The following is a 7562-nucleotide window of genomic DNA, read 5'->3' on the forward strand; positions in this document are numbered from 1 at the left end:
ACACAGGAATAACAATGTACATATTTATGCTGTTGATTGCATGATGAATGACACCTCTTTGTCTGGCAGCCTGTGTGGCTCAGTGGACTATGGAAGTCAGCATGGGTAATGGTGTTGATGGTTCTAATTTGGAAGTATTCACATTGTTTGCATGGGAGGTATTATTATATTTCTGTTTTTACAGACTGACACTGTCAGTCTGCGTGTGGTGTAACATTATGGGCCTCAGTCACATATTTAGTAAAGCAGACAGCTGGTTAATGTCATGGAAATTTTGAGTAAAGTGCAGTACTGCAGAAACAGGGGCAGATGTTTATGTCTGTAACACACAAAATCCTTTACTCCAGTATAGGTAGGTGTGGCCTGGAGTCACTTTATAAATACTGACAGTCCCAATGGGCATGCCCATACACTTAGTTAAAATAATTGGATGGGAAATGGGAAATTCACCCTGGGGATCACTTCTCTGGCTCTGCTCGATAGGGGCACAAGAAAATAATTTTCTTGGGTGGCAAAAGCCATGGTACATTTTTTGGCTAGGCTTGTATGGGCCCTAGGGCCGATAGCCTAGTACCTACCTACATAAGCGTTAAAATAAGCACAGTTCTGTTGCCTCTTCATCAAAATGACCTGTTCTGTACAAATATGTCTATACATACAGACACATATGTATACATATCCATCTGTCACTATATCTCTCTCATACACATAGTATATCTATAGTTATGTAGTGCCAAATAGATATATAATGATGTATATATATATATATATATATATATATATATATATATATATAGCTATATATATTAAAATGCTATGTAGACTCTCCCCATATATCTACATAACACATATGCATATCATACACACAAAGTTACATTTATATATACATCCCTGTTATATACAGAAATATTTGTGTGGATGTCTGTATTGTCCTACATACCCCAATAATGGTGAGCAAATCTGTACTTTCACACATCCATACAGTTGCTCAAAGGTTCCAAACTAAGGGTGCAACAGTTCATAATCCACTTATCTACAGACCCCTGTGCCTCCTGGATGTTACCACGTAGACAGACACACCTGAGCAGATGGTGTAATGTATAATGTTCTCGATGAACACTTGGACCAGGCACATTGTTCCTGCCCACAGGTTTGCCTATCTAACTGCAAGCAACCACATATGGCTATACTGGTAACTGTACCACATAGCTAGGATAATAGTTATCTCACTGCTAGGATACTAGATGCAGGCAACAGTAGAAGCAATATCACTCTGCAGGCCACAGATACCATTCAACACAAGCCTAATTTGTGTAATCTATAAGTATTGTTCCTGCAATTACATATAAACCAGACTTAACCTGTGGAGCATGCTATCAGTACTGTGCACTATGGTGTCTAAGACTAGATAGGTAGGAGTTCTAATCTCATTTGAGCCCACTTAGTGCATGAGAGAGAGAAAGAGAGAGAGAGAGAGTGTGTGTGTGTGTGTGTGTGTGTGTGTGTGTGTGTGTGTGTGTGTGTGTGTGTGAGTGAATGTGTGTGTTTGTGTGTTTATGTGTATATATATATATATCTACCTGCAAAACAATGGGCATGTTGTCATGGGCTATCTACCTGCAATGGTTATGCACTTTTAGCCTTGTAACTTGCTGCTGGCTTTCAAACTGCCCGTTTCTACAAGGCCTGATGATGTCAGCCACCTTAAGACTACCAACTGAAAGTGCAATATCAGACTTAAGCCATGTTGCATGTGATAAGTGCAGCGATCTATAGTGCCTAAGACTAGATAGGCAGGGGTTCTAATCTCACTCCAGCCCACCTGGTGCATGAGTATATATCTGTATTGCATAAATGTGATAACCTTGGTAACTTAGAAATAGGTAGGGTTTTGCAGTGTTTTATTTGTAGTGGTTATTTAGCCCCCCCCAAAGGTTGGACCAAAACAAGGCCTGCTTATGTCGTCATGCATAATATGTCCTAAACTGATAGTACTAGCAGACATGAGTTGTGTTGTGTGCAATCTGCTGATCCTTTGTTTGCATAATTGATCATGTCTATTGTGCGGTGTTGAACCTGCTCATATATCCTTCCCTGATGAAGAGTGGTATTGATATCATGGACTAGGTCAGTGCACAATGCCTCACACTGTTCCCTGTTATGCCTCTCCCTGGGCAATAGGATGTCATGGTTTTGAAGGAGTGCTTCCACTATTCATTCATTGTCTGCATCCATGAAAGCTGCACAGCATCTTGCATACATATTGCCTGAAAGACAACAACATGGGAACACATGTCAGGATCACATATGTGGAAGTACACTATGTAGAGAAACAGCAAGGACAGAATGGCTGTCAATATCCACTGCTTGATCACACATTTCATATCCCACAGTGTACAAACACACTAAGTGTGTGGATACTACTAGGACTCTGGAGATAGTCAGGTATTCCTGTGTGTGGCATAACAGATACTGCTATATGTTCATGCATCCGACACTGGAGTCTATTGTGGTATGTCCCCAAGAGGCAACTCCCCTAATAATATGTCAAACCAACTGTGCCAAACAAAAAGCAGTGTGCTCTTACAACCACTGTAAGGGGAGAGTTCCACAAGCCCAGTGTGCCACATTGCCAATATACATTCTCCCCTTAATGTCTTGCACATTGTCTGTATGTGTAGCAAATCTGTACATCATTGATATGTCATTATCACAGTTCTAAGAAAGGCTTAATGCTGTAATCCCTATTCCCAGTAAGTATAGGCAAACATCTGCATCCCGATGTAAATAAGATGGTTACATACCTGATGGACTGCAGTACTCCTCTGCTGATATGAGTGGATAGTTAATACTTTGCATATGTGTGGTCTGTGTGAGGAAATTCTTACACAGAATAGCTAGCTGCTTGCCTTTTTAACATGCTTCTCATCAGCAGGTGTTTGCCTTTTAACCAATCTGTGGTTCTGAAATGCTAATTGCACCCAACACAGCTGATTTGCACTATCATCAGCCAATCACATGCAACCACAGTACAATATATAAGATTTTCATGTAGATTAAGGGCCCTCTCTGATATGCTATAGGTTCATAGGTTCATTCTAGGCTATCTGCCCTAGGGCATTTATAAGCCTAGCCAGAGTATGTTTGGCTTTCGCCACCCATTTTAAATTAATTTTGCTATGCCCTTTTTTGAGGTTAGTATACTGTGCCTCTGTCTAATAGTGACACAGAAGTGATACCCGGGGTAAACCTACGATCTCCCATCCACTCATCAAGATTCCTCTTGAAGAGAGTCAATGAGGGACTCTGCCTAACCTGGACTGGGATTTTATTCCAGAGTGAAGGGAGCCTCTGGGTTATGAATCTGTCCCTCCAGCATGTCCTATTTATTTCAGTGCTGAGGTTCAAGTCTCTCGAGCACATAGCTCGATGGGATTTGCATTTTCTGAGGTGCAGAATGTCCATTAATTCCGGGTTGGACATGGCTTTATACGTCAGGCACAGATCGCCTCTGAGCAGGTGGTATGCCACTGAGTAGAGTTGGAGTTTCTTTAACCGGGCAGTATACGGCATCTGTTTGAGCCCTTTGATCCTCTTGGTGAGGTACTTTTGGGGTCTTTCAAGTTGCTGCAGGTGTCTGGTAAGGTACATCCCAAAAGGGGCATTGTACTCAATTATGGGCCTGATGAGGGATGAGTAAAGAGGCACGATGACCTCCCCTGATCTAGATGTGAATCCCTTCATGATTAGGTGGGCTATATAAAATGTTTTTCTAACCACTTTGGCCATGTGGTTTTCAAATGAGAGATTGCTATCAACTTGGGTCCCCAGGTCCCTAATTACTTCTTCCGTACTTAATGGATTACAACCTATTTGGTAATTTGTGGGCACTTTGTTTTCGCCAAAGGGGATGACTATACACTTTTTGGTGTTTAGCTTGAGGCCATGTCTCTGGTACCAGTTGTCTGTTTTTATGAGGCCCTTTTGTAGGATGCTTGTGTCGGCTGGAGAGTCGATTATTGCACCTAGTCTGCAGTCATCTGTGAACTTGGTCAGCCACAGTCCTTCCATGTTGGCCTGTACCTCCGAGAAATATATACCGAACAAGAAAGGTCCCAGGACTGAAACTTGTGGGACACCACTTGTAACTGGTTTGGAGTCTGACATGGCTCCAGCAATTCTAACCATGTGGGTTCTGTCCTTGAGCCAGTTTGCAACCCATCTAGTGACATAGGTGTTTATATTTAAGCTGGTGAGCTTATCTATAATGCCTGAGTAGGGTATTCTATCGAAGGCTTTTGCGAGGTCCAGGTAGGCTGTGTGGACCACCTTCCCCTCGTCAATGGCCTTGGTGACTGTTTCAAAGAAATTGACCAGGTTTAAGAGGCAGGATCTGCTCTTAACAAAGCTGAACTGGGTAGGATCCAGTGTCTGTAGGTCCCCAATATCTTTATTTATGAGGTCCATGATGATCCTTTCCATAGCTTTGCAGACCAAGCTAGTCAGGCTTATGGGGCGATAGTTTCCAGGATTCATTGAGGCACCACCTTTGTGGAGAGGGACCACTGTTGCTGTACGCCACTCTTTGGGTACATATCCTGTAGTAAGGCTGAGATTGAACGGTAGTTTTATGTTTGGGTTTAGCTCTTCTTGGAGTTCATGTAGGACGCAGCCCAGGACACTGTCTGGTCCCATTGATGCTGTGTTTTTTGCTTTGGAGAGGGTGGCTCTAACCTGAGCATCTGAGATGTCAAGGGGGAAGCACTCTGCTGGGATAGATATTTGCCTTTTTGGTGGGGAGGGGGGGAGAAGTTTGCGCTGAACCTGTCAGCTAGGATGTTGGCAATGTCTGTGGGTTCAGTGTATTTTTTTGTCATTTTGGACTAATTCTGAGCATATCTGAGAATTCCCACCCAGGTTCCTAGCATAACTAAAGAAAGCCTTGTGATTATCCTTAGTGTCCTGTGCAATTTTTCTCTCAAAGCTGACCTTAGACGATTTTATGAGTGCCTGTAGTTTTTTGCTAATACTGATCAGAGGTGCCTTCCCTTTTTAGAATTTTGCTCTATCATTTAGTAGCTTCCTCCTTCCATTGTATAGTTTGTTATGGCTGGGGTCCACCAGACAGGACGCCTGCCTTTGGAGGATTGGGTCTTGATTTTATTTGCGATTGCATGATCCATGCATTCCTGAAGGTGTTCATAGAATGCGTTTAGAAAGGATTCTGCGGTCTGGGCCGTATTTTCCACAGGCCTGGGGGCTTTGAAGGATTCCACCTCAGTTTTGAGGAGTGTGAAATTTGCTTTAGAGAAGTTTTTCACTGTGGTTTTCTGGGCAAGGGGTGGGGTTGGGATGTGACTATCCAGTGAGATTAGTTTATGGTCTGATCTTACCAGTGAGGGATACACTACTGGTCTGGAGCATAGAGCCCCCTTGTTGGTGATGATCAGGTCCAGTATGGTTTCCCTGGACATTACTGGGGTTAGGAAATTACATCATCACAGAGATTAAGTCTGTGGGAGCAACTTTTACATAGAGTTGTGTGTGCTACAGGCTGCAGCTGCTTCTGCAGGTAATAGGCATAGGCAGAGAGTGTGAACATATTGAAGGACAACAACCTGTAGGGGTAACTGTGTGAATTGTGTCAGCTTTGTTGTAGTGGCAGAGCCAGAGTGAGGCTACCATTTCCAGTCCAATTAACGCATGTATTTAAGGTATGTATGCAACAGCATCAGTAACAGAGTACTAGGCCACATGTTTGTTGTGTCCTTGAGCAACATGGGGGATTAATATAACACTATGTCCACCATTTTGGTGACTGTCGGGCCATGTGTTACAGTCTGGTAGTAGTTTGGAGCATGTATGAGAGCAGTCCATCTTATAAACAGGTACTTCAAATGTGTATGTTAGATGTGCAGCTGTGCTAATCAGCACTGTGAGTTTGAAAGGATATTGTTTGATATTAGGGTCCCTTATTTGCAGTACTTGAGCTGAATTTCTCTGTGAATGCATATTAATTCATGATGTGACACTTTATGCACTTATATTTTTGCTGTAGGGATATGTAAAGTGTGTTTCTATCTGCTGGCCTGTGATTTCCATCAGTGAAATGCAGACATTTAATTTGATATGCATTTTGTGGATAAAGAGTGCATGACTCAGTCATTATTTGCTGGCCTCACAATACTATAATTCCAGTGCAACACACCACTGGATTTGAACCCAGGACTGTGTGTGGCAAAATGTACTGTTTTTAAGATATTTAATAGACTGAGCTACTGAGTCACTGCTACAGCATGTGTATTTGCAATATATATGTGCACACATACAGGCTGTGACAAACATTTTCTATATCCATCAGTATGTACATGGCTTTATATGGATGTATGTCTGCACCAGGGTCCCAGTTAAATATGTATTTTGCTATTAATGCCTTAGCATGTACCTTTCTACATGCTGAAGATAAAAGGGCACATTTACCTGCTATCACAGGCCTCACTTACATCCATTATTATGCCTTTGGATTTCTAGTAATTTACTACTGCACTGGAGTCCAAGGTACACTCACATTCTTTTCTATTACTTTTAATCATTTTTGCTCAGTGTGGCGTGATGTGCAGCTCTGCTGAAACATGCATAATGACTGTAATTGGCATTTATTATGTTTTGTTTAAACCACCTGTTTTAATTAAGAGTTGTGTGGTGTGGCAGGTTAATGCAGTGGTCTGTAGGTGTGATGGTCTTGGGTTTGAAATATGAGATAGGTGCTTATTTTGTAAGTGTGTATTTTAATTTTAAAGACACATATAGTCAATATAGATCTATTTAGCTGAACTTAGCAAAGCTGTGCTAAAAAAGTATAGAGAAAAGAAAAATGGGGAGGTAGGGAAGTGGTGAAATGGGGTGCAAGCAGGAGGAAAAACATAGTGAAAGGCAGGTAGAGATGTGCAGGAAGGGTGTAGGAAAGAACCATAGCTATCCATTTCTTGTACAGAAACAACTGTGCACTTTTATAGAATTTGTGCATGACTATGAACTCTCACCCCAGAGAGAGGAATGAGGACAACATAACTGCATTGTCAAGCCAATTGGACCCAATTATATGTGCCAGTGGCCATGTGTGCTAAATGGAGAGCTATGTATGGGACAATTTTTTTTTTTTTTTTTTTGTGACAGGTGCCTACTTGTTTTAAGTTGAGAGTGGAATGTTGGGGAAGGGACATAGGAGTGTGTGGGGGGGGGTAGGTAGGGTAGGTGAGGATGCATCTGCAGACAGACAAGACAAACAAGACAGCAGGCAGGGGCGGTGTGTGACACGAGGGGGGGTGAACACCTTGGAAAGGGAAGGTGTTGTGAAATCTAAGTCCCATGTGCCTCCTCAAGGCAGTAGTGTGACTCACATCCCCACCCATTGGACTGTCTGCAATGCTCTGTCACTGGCCAGGATGAGGAAAAGTAGTCAGATCAAACAAAGTTAGGCCTACCTTGGAGTGTGGTGGTAAATGAGGTATAGCAATAAGTTAATGTTAGTAATAACCAAACCATTCTTAGTATTAACAGAA

Source organism: Protopterus annectens, chromosome 5.part1 (genome assembly GCF_019279795.1).
Source record: "Protopterus annectens isolate FY-2018-M chromosome 5.part1, PAN1.0, whole genome shotgun sequence".
Classification (NCBI taxonomy): Eukaryota; Metazoa; Chordata; order Ceratodontiformes; family Protopteridae; genus Protopterus; species Protopterus annectens.